This window comes from Felis catus, chromosome A1, assembly GCF_018350175.1.
Source record: "Felis catus isolate Fca126 chromosome A1, F.catus_Fca126_mat1.0, whole genome shotgun sequence".
NCBI classification, from domain to species: Eukaryota; Metazoa; Chordata; class Mammalia; order Carnivora; family Felidae; genus Felis; species Felis catus.
The window spans coordinates 213,117,851-213,131,155 of NC_058368.1; positions in this window are offsets into that span (position 1 = coordinate 213,117,851).

A 13,305-nucleotide genomic window follows, 5' to 3' on the forward strand; every position below is an offset into this window, starting at 1 on the left:
CTCCCTCTAGTCAATTAATTAATTAAAGCTATCAGGTAGACTTATGCATTTCTGAGAAGACTGTGGAGGGAACCAGCCTTGGATTAGGGAAGCATCCTAGCAAACTAACAATAACTTCACTATTGCCACTGCAGGCCGCTTAGTGTCTCTTGGCAGGATTCTCTTTATAATCCCAGGGAGTGCTACTCACATGGTAGACATCATAGGTTACGTATTTCAATTTCCAGCAGATGATGTGTTATTCTAATGCATCAGTGTGTCCTAATGACAATCTTTTTTATGGTTGGAATTGAAGTGCTTTAGGCCACATTAGATATCTTTTTCTAGGTGATCCGAAGATGCTGTATAACTTAGCAGTAACCATGCCCACGACATCAGATATTAAACAATAGAGACCCCACCACAGTTGTTCCAGCAGAATCAAAACCTCCACGGTGGCGCTCTCCAGAAAATACAGCCTCCCGGCCCTCAGCCGGAGCCTCATTTCCACCTCGAAGTCTCATGGGATGAGGGGTCTGAGGAGCCCTAGCTGTGCAGGAGTCTGGTAACTATAGGCTCCTCCAGCCCCCACAAACAGGAATGTGTGAATGGTGTCCTGTAAAATCACCCACAGAGGCAGCCCCTAAGATTTGCAGTGGAGGGCACCATGTCTCCCCTGTCTCACCTTCTCATGCTACTAAAAAATATCATTCAGCATCTGTTCTTTAAAAAGTTCTGCTGATCCTTATGGTGAAAATCTGAGGAGGCATGCAAAAAAGAGATTTTGGAATCAGCAAAAATATCCCTTTTTATGGTGCATTATGCTTCGCAATTTACTAGTTGAATGTTGTAGGATACAAGGCTATGGAACATCTCAAAAAGATCTCTCTGTATTATTTTTTCAGTCTAGGTTGAATTGCAAATGGAGCTTCTGGTCCCACTAGGTAATCAGAGCACACACATTAATAATCTATCACTGACCACACCTGACACCTCATCCGAATGACAGTAAAGAGAACAGAGGAGAGGCCTTGCAGCTGAGGGAGTTCAGAGGCAGGCCTGTGAACGTAGGAAGCCACTGCCTTGAATATACAGGGAAGGTCTAACTCTCAGGGAGAAGCCCGAAGCCCTTCTGAGGGTCTGTGTCAAACTGTCAGGCTGTCCCTAAACAGCATGACCATGCAGCTGCCACGTCTGCTGACTTTCCATGCTGTCATAGGCAGTAAGGAAACAACCAGCCCGAGCAGATACAGTTTATTACTCCCAACATGGCAGGCAGCAGGAGCCCCAAAAGTTTCCACCAGATCCACCTGCCCCCCCCCAGCCCTCAGGGGGATGATGTGGAGCCATCTGGGTGAATACTGCCCACACAGAGGTCATACCACAGCTGAGGAAACCCCCAATCTTATAAGGGAACTGCTAGCAAAATATCCCCCCCTTCCCAGGCCCTAGAGGAAGACAGTATCTTCATTATACTGGTCAGGAAACAAGACTGTCTTCTGACCCAGAGAATGACATTGCTGGCTTCCAAGTATGATTGCCATGCAAACAATCTGGAAAAGGTTGTCCCGACAAAAGGCTGTCATAAAATGTGTAGAAACACCAGAAGAATTGCCTCACAACATACTGTGGGTATGACAGAGGCAGATGGAGAAGTGAGGAGGAAAACGAGGAGTCTACTAAATGTCTGTAGGAGGGGCGCCTGGGTGGCTGAGTCAGTTGACTGCCCAACTCTTGACTTTGGCTCAGGTCATGATCTCACGGCTTATGAGATCGAGCCCTGCACTGAGCTCTGCACTGACAGCGTGAAGCCTGCTTAGGATTCTCTCTCTCCTCTCTCTGCCCCTCCCATCGCCCTTGCTCTCTCTCTCTCAAAATAAATAAATAAACTTAAAAAAAAAATGTTAAAAGTCTGCAGGAAGGGTGACACGTAGCTACTGCTCTGGCCCCAGGGTGGCTGGATGGGGAGTTGTAAGCTGGGGGGCTTTGCACCACCTCAGATTTCAGAATCAGTTGTAGAGGATTGCCCCTGATGAGGTTTTTTTGGGTTTGTTGGGATTTTTTTTTTTTTTAGTTTACTTATTTATTTTGAGAGAGAGAGAGTGTGTGTGTGAGTTGGGGAGGGGTAGAGAGAAGGGAGAGAGAGAGAGAACCAAGCAGATTCTGCACTGTCAGCAGAGAGCCGGATATGGGTCTGGAACTCGCAAACAGTGAGATCATAACCTGAGCTGAAATCAGGAGTCAGATGCTTAACCGATGGAGCCACCCAGGCCCCCCAACCCGTGATGAGTTTTAAAGCTCCTTTCAGGGAGTTTATTGACGTCTCAGGATGGTATATTTTGAGGATTAGCCAATGGTAAGACAAATAGGGGCTGAGCTAAGGTTTAGGGATGGACAGGAATCACCAGTTGTCATGACATTGGGTGAGATGTGGGCTACCTTAAGAAGTTCTCAAAGCACAGCTGCCTTAGCCCCTGAGCACAGATAATGACAGGTAATAACTCAGCTCCCACTCACTTCTGGAGGCCTTGAATAAAGCCTCTTATCCCATCTAAGAGGCCATTTTGGGTCAGGCTTTGTCTCAGGAACTTCTCAAATCTCTCTCCTCATTCTTCTCCTCTCCTGGAGACTTTGACCTTTTAGAATCAAGCTAGATGGGGGTACCTGGGTGGTTCAGTTCGACTTCAGCTCAGGTCATGATCTCTCAGTTCGTGGGTTCAGGCCCCATGTAAGGCTCTGTGCTGACAGCTCAGAGCCTGGAACCTACTTTGGATTCTGTATCTCCCTCTCTCTTTGCCCCTCCCCCACTCACACTCAGTGTGTGTGTCTCTCTCTCAAAAATAAACATTAAAAAAAATTTTTTTTTGAAGAATCAAGCTGGACAAAGTTTGGAGCAACAAATTATGTAATTATGGTTACAAAACAGAATGTAAACTTTTACCAGCTTTGACAATGTGAAAACAAAATGATAGACGTTGGAAATTGGGAAGTAGAGCATGGAGAGAAGAGTTTAAGGGAAAGGCAATCTTTTTTGACTTTTAATAAAGTCACAGAGATAATGCCTAAAATCATTGGAACAAGAAAGAGACATGTATGTCCGTCACTTAAAAGAGTAACCACAAGAAGAACTGAAAATGACAATGTACATCTACTGGGAGAGGGGTGTGAGCACGCTAGATCCTTATCGTTCACAACAGGAAGTCAAGAGATAATGTCTAACATTGATGAATCAAGAAACAGCAGTGTGAGCATAACAGACACACAGAGGTAATTACCTTAAAACTGAACCCAAGAATCTGCCTCTGGGTATCAGAGTATATTCCTGGTACACAAGAGTAGAACATTGTAGAATTTAAATTAAAAAAAAAAAACAACCATGTGCTTATATTACTTTGTTAAATACATTAAATTTTTTTGTTTGTTTTTTAAAAAAAATTTTGTTATTAGTTTTCTTTATTTTTGAGAGGCAGAGAGAGACAGAGCGTGTGTCGGAAGGGGCAGAGTCAGAATCTGAAGCAGGCTCCAGCCTCTGAGCTGTCAGCACAGAGCCCGATGTGGGGCCCAAACTCATGAGATCATGACGTGAGCCAAAGTCGGCTGCTCAACCGACTGAGCCACCCAGGCACCCCAATACATTAAAATTTTTAAAGAAATATAAATGCGATTATGTTTGTCTCCCCTCTCTTCCTGTATGGTTCCATGAATAAAATGTTTCCTCAGCTTCTTTTCTTCTGTTCTTGTTGGTAAGACTCATCAGTTTAACTCCTTCCCAGTTCTGCAAGCATTGATTTAAGAGTGTTCAGTGTATCAAACACCTTGAAGGCCGAATCAAATGCCTGAGACCCCAGTGAGAAATTTCCATCTTATTTATTTGTTTGTTCATATATTCGTTCATCCATTCCGTATATTTTCTGTGACTGTGTAATACGTGCTAGACACTGGGGAGGTAATGGTGGAGGTGAGTCCTTCACCTTGGATCCCTAAGTGACAATAGCAAGTGAAGTCCCTCTGCCGACCCACAGCAAACAGGTAACATAAACAAGAAATAAGCCTCCATTGTGGTAAGATGTGGAGGCTGCTTGTTACCATGACATCACCTAGTCCATAGGCAGGTATAGGGAGGCCAAAGAGATGAAAGTTCTATATCTTCCATTATGGAGTTTGCAGACCAAGATTTCACTCCTGTTGCAAGTACTCACTATTTCTTATTTCTTCTGGCCAGAATTATCCCAGGGCTTGAAGCCCTGCAAGACCAGAAACAGCTCTTGAAGTCTCTGCTTAGTGTCCCTGGAATCAATCAGTGTTCTATTCCCATTCTGCCCTCCTCATTCAAATTCCCTCAGCTCTAAAATTACCTCTTCCTCTCCATTCAATAAAAAATGTTTCTTTTTCTTCTCGGTGTGGGAGATCACAAGTGTGCAACGAGAAGTAATGAGAAAATTCCCTCCAACCTGTCAATAGAAGCTTCATTTCCCCAAGAGGATTTGCATTTGACAAGATTTTAAAACAAAACACAAATCCCGCACAAATGAAGCTATCCTTGGTGAGATTCCAGAAGTGTGATTAAGTGAGGAGATTTCCTCAAGTAAGGGAGATATCTGGGGGCAAGAGGAACTTTTCTCAGGTGCGCTGCAGATGATACCAATATTATAGTTGGATACTGTGCTTGAGATTACTGGGGGCTTCTGAGAGGCGCAGAACAAGGAGTCCTCAGAGATGCTTTAGGGCAACTTCCTGGGTGTCCAATAATCCCCAGTCTCCTGCCAGAAGGCTCCCAATGACACACCAGTCTATCTCCTACAGCCTTACAGCCTTTCCTGTCCACCTTCAGACTCAGCTTCCCCCACTTTGTTTTCCACAGCGCAGCTTCCTGGGGAATGTGGCCTTTACCTCGGGGTAAGGTTCTGGAAACCAGACACAGAAATATCCCTGCTGCCACATTTCCCCTCTTACTTCATCCCAGGAGGCCTACCTCATATCTCAAAAGTAATGTATATTCATAAGAAATCAACTAGGCAACTCATTTAAAAGACAGATTCCGAGATCTAGATTCTGATTCAGTAGGTTGGGATGCAGCCCAGAAAGCTGCATTTTTATAAACCTCCTTCCCCCAGGTGGTTCAAATGCATGAGGCAGACTATACTTAGAAAAATAGTGCCCCAGGGAGATGGGTTGAGCTATTAGCACAGCCTGCCCTCCAGAATCTCCAGCTAACTCTTTCCTCGTAAGCTCTGACTTCATGTGTTATTGATGTAGCTAGGCCATCTGCTCACAACCTTAAAACTAAACAAACAAAACAGACAAATAAACAAAAGATGGAATGTTGCTTCTTGGAATTTTGTGCCATTTTCCTCTTTTCTTTCTGTTTACAGGGAAAGGGTCTTTTTTGTGTGTGTGATTTAGTCTTTGATGACAAAAATGAGGACAAAGGGTCCTCTCCTCTCCCATTTAACTTTTGCCATATTTGCAGAGCGCCTAAGGGTAAACACATTAGAAAGAAGCAATCAGCTGGAAGAGTTCTCAAATGAACACTGGGATAATCGAGAGTTAAATGAAATTTGTTAAAACGGTGTCTTTCTAAACCTGGTTTAGAGCCAACAACCATAGGGCAGAACCAATGGTCAAAAAGAAATAAACCATTTGGACAATTGAAGGGTTAATTTCTATGGCCTCAGGGAAGAGGCTGCAGAGTCCCCCACACCTGGAGGTAATTATCCCCCTTGGCTCCCGCCCAGCCCAAAACCAGCTCTCTGGCCGACACGCGTTCGCCCCCTGGTGGTTAAAAGGTAAACTACAATTTACCTTAGGAGAAAATCAAATTTTATATTCTTGCATTTCGCCACTCAACACCCACACAGAGCTTTTTCAGGGACAGATCTGCAGGTACAGAGTCATCTTCAAAGACACACCAGGACTGTTCTATATGTCAGGATATGAGCTCTGGTAGTAGCCACACAATTTACTGCACACACCTGAAATATTTGGGTACTTTGATACTTCACAAAGGCAGACACTTAACAAGCCTTTAATGCACAGCTCTTGCCTAGCCCAACTCCAGGCCAACCTGCAAGTGTATGTCACAGAAAGTGCTCGATAAAAATCAAGTCCCAATTTCAGCGTGGGCCTTTGGCTCCACCAGCACCCGCTTCAAATCCAAACCTGCCCACCAAGCTTCCCCAGTCCTTTGTGGTGCCTGGACCCCCAGAGTCTGCTCTCAGGGACCGAGCTTGCATTCACCCTGTGGCCCCTAGGCTCCATCTGACCCATAGGTCCACACCATCCCCACCACCCTAATTAGGGAAATCTCACAACTCCTAACCAGAAAGTAATAGGAAAAAGCCTTTGAACTTTCAAAACAAGCTGGCTCTTAGCCAGACACTTTACACACATGCCAGATTTTTTTTATTTTTAACTATATAAATTACACAGATACAGTCTATTACAAAAAAAAAAAAAATCAGGGTGCCTGGGTGGCTCAGTAGGTTAAGCGCCCAACTCTTGATTTCAGCTCAGGTCATGGTCTCCAGGTTTGTGGGATCGAGCCCCGTGTCAGGCTCTGTGCTGACAGCGTGGAGCCTGCTTGAGATTCTCCCTCTTCTTCTCTCTCTGCCCCTCCCTAATTGACACTCTGTCTCCAAAAAAAAAAAATCAAGTATCCATACAGAAGTCACTGTTATTAGTTAGGAGTATGTCCGTCTATAACTTTCCATAGGTATTTACACGTATAGGTGTACATAGAGAAATACAGAGATTTGTGAGCCTGTGGAGCTTTTTTAAAAAAATAAATAAATAAATAGGGTCTTATTGTACCTACCTTTTTTTACAACTTGTTTTTTTTTTTAAGAGATACCTCATTTTTTTTTTAATTTTTTTTTAACGTTTTTTTTATTTATTTTTGAGACAGAGAGAGACAGAGCATGAACGGGGGAGGGTCAGAGAGAGGGAGACACAGAATCTGAAACAGGCTCCATGCTCTGAGCCGTCGGCACAGAGCCGACGTGGGGCTCGAACTCACGGATCGCGAGATCATGACCTGAGCCGAAGTCGGCCGCTTAACCGACTGAGCCACCCAGGCGCCCCTACAACTTGTTTTTTTTTAATTAACAATAAGATTCTTTTATAGGGCACCCAGCTGGTTCAGTTAGTTAGTGGAGCATGCAATTCTTGATCTCGGGGTTGTGAGTTTGAGCCCTGCATTGCGTATAGAGATTACTTACAAATAAAAAATCTTTAGGGGCTCCTGGCTGGCTTAGTCAGAAGAGCATGTGACTCTTCATCTTGGGATTGTGGGTTTAAATCCCACACTGGGTGTAGAGATTACTTAAAAATGAAATCTTTTGGGGCACCAGGGTGGCTCAGTCGGTTGAACTTCCAACTTTGGTTCATGTCATGATCTCACGGTTTGTGGGTTTGAGCCCTGCATCGAGCTCTGTGGTGACACCTCAGAGCCTGGAGCCTGCTCCTGATTCTGTGTCTCCCTCTCTCTCTCTCTGCCCCTCCGCTGCTCGTGCTCTGTCTCTCTCTCTTTCTCTCTCTCAAAAAGAAATAAACATTAAAAATTTAAAAAAAAAGTGAAAAAAGCCTTGTTTCATCAATGCATCTTTCCATTTTTATAAAAATGTGGAGCCATTTAACTGCTGTATAGTATTCCATAGTATTGGGAGTTTAGAAAGCCAAAATAATACTCCTTTCTTTCTCACCTAAGTCTGTGATCAATGGAGAAAGAAGGCACTGGAGACAAACAGATACAAATCAAAAGCTGGCAGAGATCAAACTGTCTGTGTTGTTAACATGTTGATTAGAAAACATGGCTTAAGGTACATCTAGAAGGACTAGCATTTCACCCCTGAATGATTATAGACTTACCTGAAGGGTCACAGGCATCCTTGGATAACCACATGCCCTCAGGCTTCAGAGCTTACTACAGAGCAGGGCAGAGGCTAGAATGCCCCCCAGGCAGACACCTTGGAAAGTGGCAGTAAAAGGGCAGGGAGGTAAGGTGCCCAGCCCCTCCTACTCAACTCATCGATTGGGCAAACCAGTCCTCTTCTCGAAGGAATGAGTGCATGAGGGATAGGAAGGAAGACAGGAGTGTAACCTAGAATCTAATGGAGGCCAGGGAAATAGAGATTCCCCCAATCATTTTCCAGCTTTTCTTGTAACTCTTTTAGCCTAAAATGTACGGGGACATGGTTGACTCCCTCTTTTTCCCTGTAGAAGAGAACAAGCATTTATCAGAATGTTCCTGGTTTCTGCCTTCATGAATCCATTCCCTCAATACCAATCACTAGCTTTTTTTAGATCTGTCTTGTGAACAGTTTCCATTTTAGCCTCAGAAGATTCTAATATGGGTTAGGACAGTCCATTTATTAAATCAACTCTTAGACCTTAATGTTATCTAAACAAAATATGCTCCATATTTTGCTTTCCATCAAAAACATGCCTAATCGCATTGTCCAATGTAACTTACCAAAGATTATACAGCAAAAAGATATTCCTTTTGAAAATGCAATATCTAACATAATAAAAGTCATATATTAAAAACCCATAGCTAACATCATACTGAACAGTGAAAGACTAAATATATTTTTTGGAGATCAAGACAAAGATGCATGCTTTCACCATTTATTCAACATAGTATTTAAATTATTCAATGTAGTATTTAAAGTCCAAGCCAGAGTAATTAGGCAAGTGAAAGGAATAAAAGGTATCTAAATTGGAGAGGAAGAAGTACAATTGTCATTATTTGCAGATGACATGATATGTGTAGAAAACCCTAAAGACTCCACCAAAAAAAAAAAAAACAAAACTGTTTTAACTAATAAATTCTGTAAAGTGGCAGGATACCAAATCAATATACAAAAATCTGTTGCATTTCTATATATTGATAATGAACTATCAGAATGAGAAATTAAAACACAATCTCATTTACAATTTCATTGAAAAGATGGGAATGCAAGCTGGTGCAGCCACTCTGGAAAAAAATATGGAGGTCCCTCAAAAAACTAAAAATAAAACTAAAAATAGAACTATCCTACAACCCAGCAATTGCACTATTAGGCATTTATCCACGGGATACAGTTATGCAGTTTCAAAGGGACACATGCACCCCCATGTTTATAGCAGCACTATCAACAATAGCCGAAGTATGGAAACAGCCCAAATGTCCATCAATGGATGAATGGATAAAGAAGATGTGGTATATATATATACAATGGAGTATTACTCGGCAATCAGAAAGAATGAAATCTTGCCATTTGCAACTACGTGGATGGAACTGGAGGGTAATATGCTAAGTGAAATTAGTCAGTCAGAGAAAGACAAAAATATATGCTTGCACTCATATGAGGACTTTAAGAGACAAAACAGATGAACATAAGGGAAAGGAAACAAAAAGAATATAAAAACAGGGAGGGGGACAAAACAGAAGAGACTCATAAATATGGAGAACAAACTGAGGGTTACTGGAGGGGTTGTGGGAGGGAGGGATGGGCTAAATGGGTAAGGGGCACTAAGGAATCTACTCCTGAAATCATTGTTGCACTATATGCTAACTAATTTGGATGTAAATTTTAAAAAACAAAAAATAAATTAAAAAAAAAAACAATTTCATTGAAAAGAATAAAATACCTAAGAATAAATTTAATCTAGAAGGTGAAAGACCTGTACATTGAAAACTATAAGACACTGATGAAAGAAATTGAAGAAGACACAGATAAATAGGTATTCCATGCTCATGGATTAGAATAATTAACATTGTTGAAATGTCTATACTACCCCAAGTGGTCTACAGATCAATGCAATCCCTATCAAAATTCCAATGGCATTTTTCACAGAAATAGAACAATCTGAAAATTTGTGTGGAATCACAAAAGACTCTGAATAGCCAAAACAATCTTGAGAAAGAAGAACAGAGCTAGAGGCATCACTCTCCCTGTTTTCAAACTATATTACAAAGCCATAGTAATAAAAAAAAATAAACATAGTAATTAAAACAGTATGGTATTAGCATAAAAACAGACACATAGATCAATTGAATAGAATAGAAAGCCCAGAAAAAAAAAAAAAAAAACCCACATATGTATGGTCAATTAATTTACAACCAAGGAGCCAAGAATATATAACGGGGAAAGGATGGCCTCTTTAGTAAATGGTGTTGGGAAAACTGGACAGCCAAGTACAAAAGAATGAAACTGGACCACTATCTTATACCATTCATAAAAATCAGCTCAAAATGGTTTAAGGCTGGAATGTAAGACCTGAAACCATAAAACTAGAAGAAAACAGTAGGCAGTAAGCTCCTTGATGTCGTTTTTGGCAAAGATGTTTTGGATTTGACATGGAAATCAAAGGCAACAAAAGCAAAAGTAAACAAGTGGAACTACATCAAACTAAAAAACTTCTGCATGGAAAATGAAACCATCAACAAAATTAAAAGGTAACTTACGTAATGGGACAAAATTATTGCAACATATATATTGAGATAAAAATTCATATCCAGGTGTGGTGCCTGGGTAGCTCAGTCAGTTAGACATCCAACTCCTGATTTCAGCTCAGGTCATGGTCTCACGGTTCATGGGTTCAGGTCCTGTATTGGGCTTTGTGCTGAAGGGGGAAGTCTGCTTGGGATTCTCTCTCACCCTCTCTCTCTGCCTCTCCCCCAGTTGTACACACACACTCTCTCTCTAAAAATTAATAAACTTGAAAAAATAATATCCAAAATGGATAAAGAATAACAACAACAACAAAACCAGTTTAAAAATGGGCAGAGGAACTGAATAGACATTTTTCCAAAGAAGACATACAAATGGCCAACAGACACATGAAAAAGGTGCTCAACCTCAAATTATCAGGAAAATGCAGATTGAAACCACAACGAGATATCACCTCACACCAGTCAGAATAGCTATCATCAGAAAGACAAGAAATAACAAGTGTTGACGAGGATGCAGAGAGAAAGGAATCCTTGTGCATCTTTGGTGGGAATGTAAATTGGTACAGCCACCATGGGAAATAGTATGAAAGTTTCTCAAAAATTAAAAATAGAACTACCATATGATCCAGCAATGCCACTTCTGGGTATATACCCAAAGGAAATGAAAATGGGATATTGAAGAGATAGCTGCACTCTCAAGTTCATCGCAGAATTATTCATAATAGCCAGATGGGGAACAACTGATGTATCCATCAACAGATGCATGGAGATCTATCTATCGATCTATCTATCTACACACACACCCATATACACGCACACATATAATGTTATTCAGTCATGAGAAAGAAGGAAATCTTGTGACAACATGGATGGACCCTGAAGGCATTATAGTAAGTGAAATAAACCTGACAGAGAAAGACAAATGCTGCATGATACCACTTATGTGTGGAATATTAAAAAAAAAAAAAAGTCAAACATAAATAGAGAATAGAAATGTGGTTGCCAGGGCTAGGGAATGGGGAAATAGGGAGAGGTTGGTAAAAGGGCCCAAACTTTCAGCTAATGTAAATGTAAATTTACATTAGCTAATGTAAAACAGGTGACTATAGCTGATAACGCTGTATTGTATAACTGAAATTTGCCAAGAGAGTAAAACTTAAATGTTCTCACCAATAAAAGAAAACATGTGAGCTGATGGATATGTTAATTAGCTACATGGGGGGAATCATTTCACTATATATAGATCAAATCACCATGATGTGCCCTTAAATATCTAAATTTTATGTGTCAATTATAAACCTTATTAAAGCTGGATTTTCTTATTTTTTTATTAAAATATTATTTTTAAGCGTATTTATTTATTTTGAATGAGAGAGACAGAGAGAGCAGGGAAGGGGCAGAGAGAGAATCCTAAGCAAATTCCACACTTCAGCACAGAGCCCGATGTTGGGCTCAAACTCGTGAACCGTGAGATCATAACCTGAGCCAAAACCAGGAGTCGAATGCTTAACCAACTGGGCCACCCAGGCACCCCAAAGCTGGTTTTTTTTAAAAACTTACTACAAAGCTACAGTAATCAAAACACTGTGGTATTGACATAAAGATGACATACAGACCAATGAATAGATTACAGCATGCAGAAATATGCCCTCAAATATATGGCCAAATGATTTTCAACAAGGATGTCAAAACCTGTCAAAGGGGAAAGAGCATTGTTCCAACAAATGGTGCTGGGAAAACTGGATATCTGTGAGAAGTAAGGGAGATAGATAATTCATTTTCAGAAGTACTAAATAAAAGCTGTACTGTCCAGTTAACAGTAGGTCTACAACCACGCACCCACACCATCCCACACCCCCCAATGGAGTCCTAACCTAATCTAATCTAACCTTTAGACACTTCACTTCCTGGTTCTTCCTGTCTCTGGGTTCGCGGGCTTATTTTCCTGGGTTTGTTTTCATGGGCTTTGCAATGAGCATGCGCCATAGAATAAGGGGAGGAGGAACTGAAGGTTTCTGCGTTACCTCCGGCAATGTACATTTGTTGCAGTCAGGCTATTTTGCCTTACCTTACATGGGCATAGGTGATGTTGGGGGTTTGCGGGGAGGGCTGTAACTTCTTAGTACTCAGCCAATGAGGAACCAGGGGAAGGACATGCATGCTAGGAGATAAACTGCCTGCTGTGATTTCCCCCGGTGTGCCTGTCCATCAGATACCTAGTCTTGCAAGAACATTGATTAAAGCAAAATAAAAGCTGTGCTAGTCTTGCAAGATACCTAGTCTTGCAAGAACATTGATTAAAGCCTTGCTTCACTGTGCTGCGAGTCTCTGCGTCCCTCCTTTGATTGGGTCAGTGGGCTTATTTCTCACAATATCCACATGCAAAGGAATGAAATTGCACTTCTACCTAACACCATATACAAAAATTAACTCAAAATGGATCAAAGACCTCAATGTAAGAGCTAAAACTATAACACTCTTGGAGTGCCTGGGTTGCTTAGTCGGTTAAGTATCCGACTTTGGCTCAGGTCGTGATCTCACGGTTCCTGGGTTGGAGCCCCATGTCCAGCTCTGTGCTGACAACTCAGAGCCTAGAACCTTCTTCAGATTCTGTCTCCCTCTCTCTCTGCTCCTTCCTCTCTCTCTCTCTCTCTTTCTCAAAACTAAACATTAAAAATTTTTGAGTAAATAAATAACTAAAACTATAACACTTAGAGAAAACATAGGGAAAAGCTTTATGACATTAGATTTGGCAATAATTTCTTGGATATAACACCACAACACAGGCAGCAACAAAAATGAAAATAGATGAATTAGATTTCATCAAAATTAAAACAGTTTGTGTATCAAAGGACACTATCAATAGAATTAAAAGGCATTCCATAGAATGC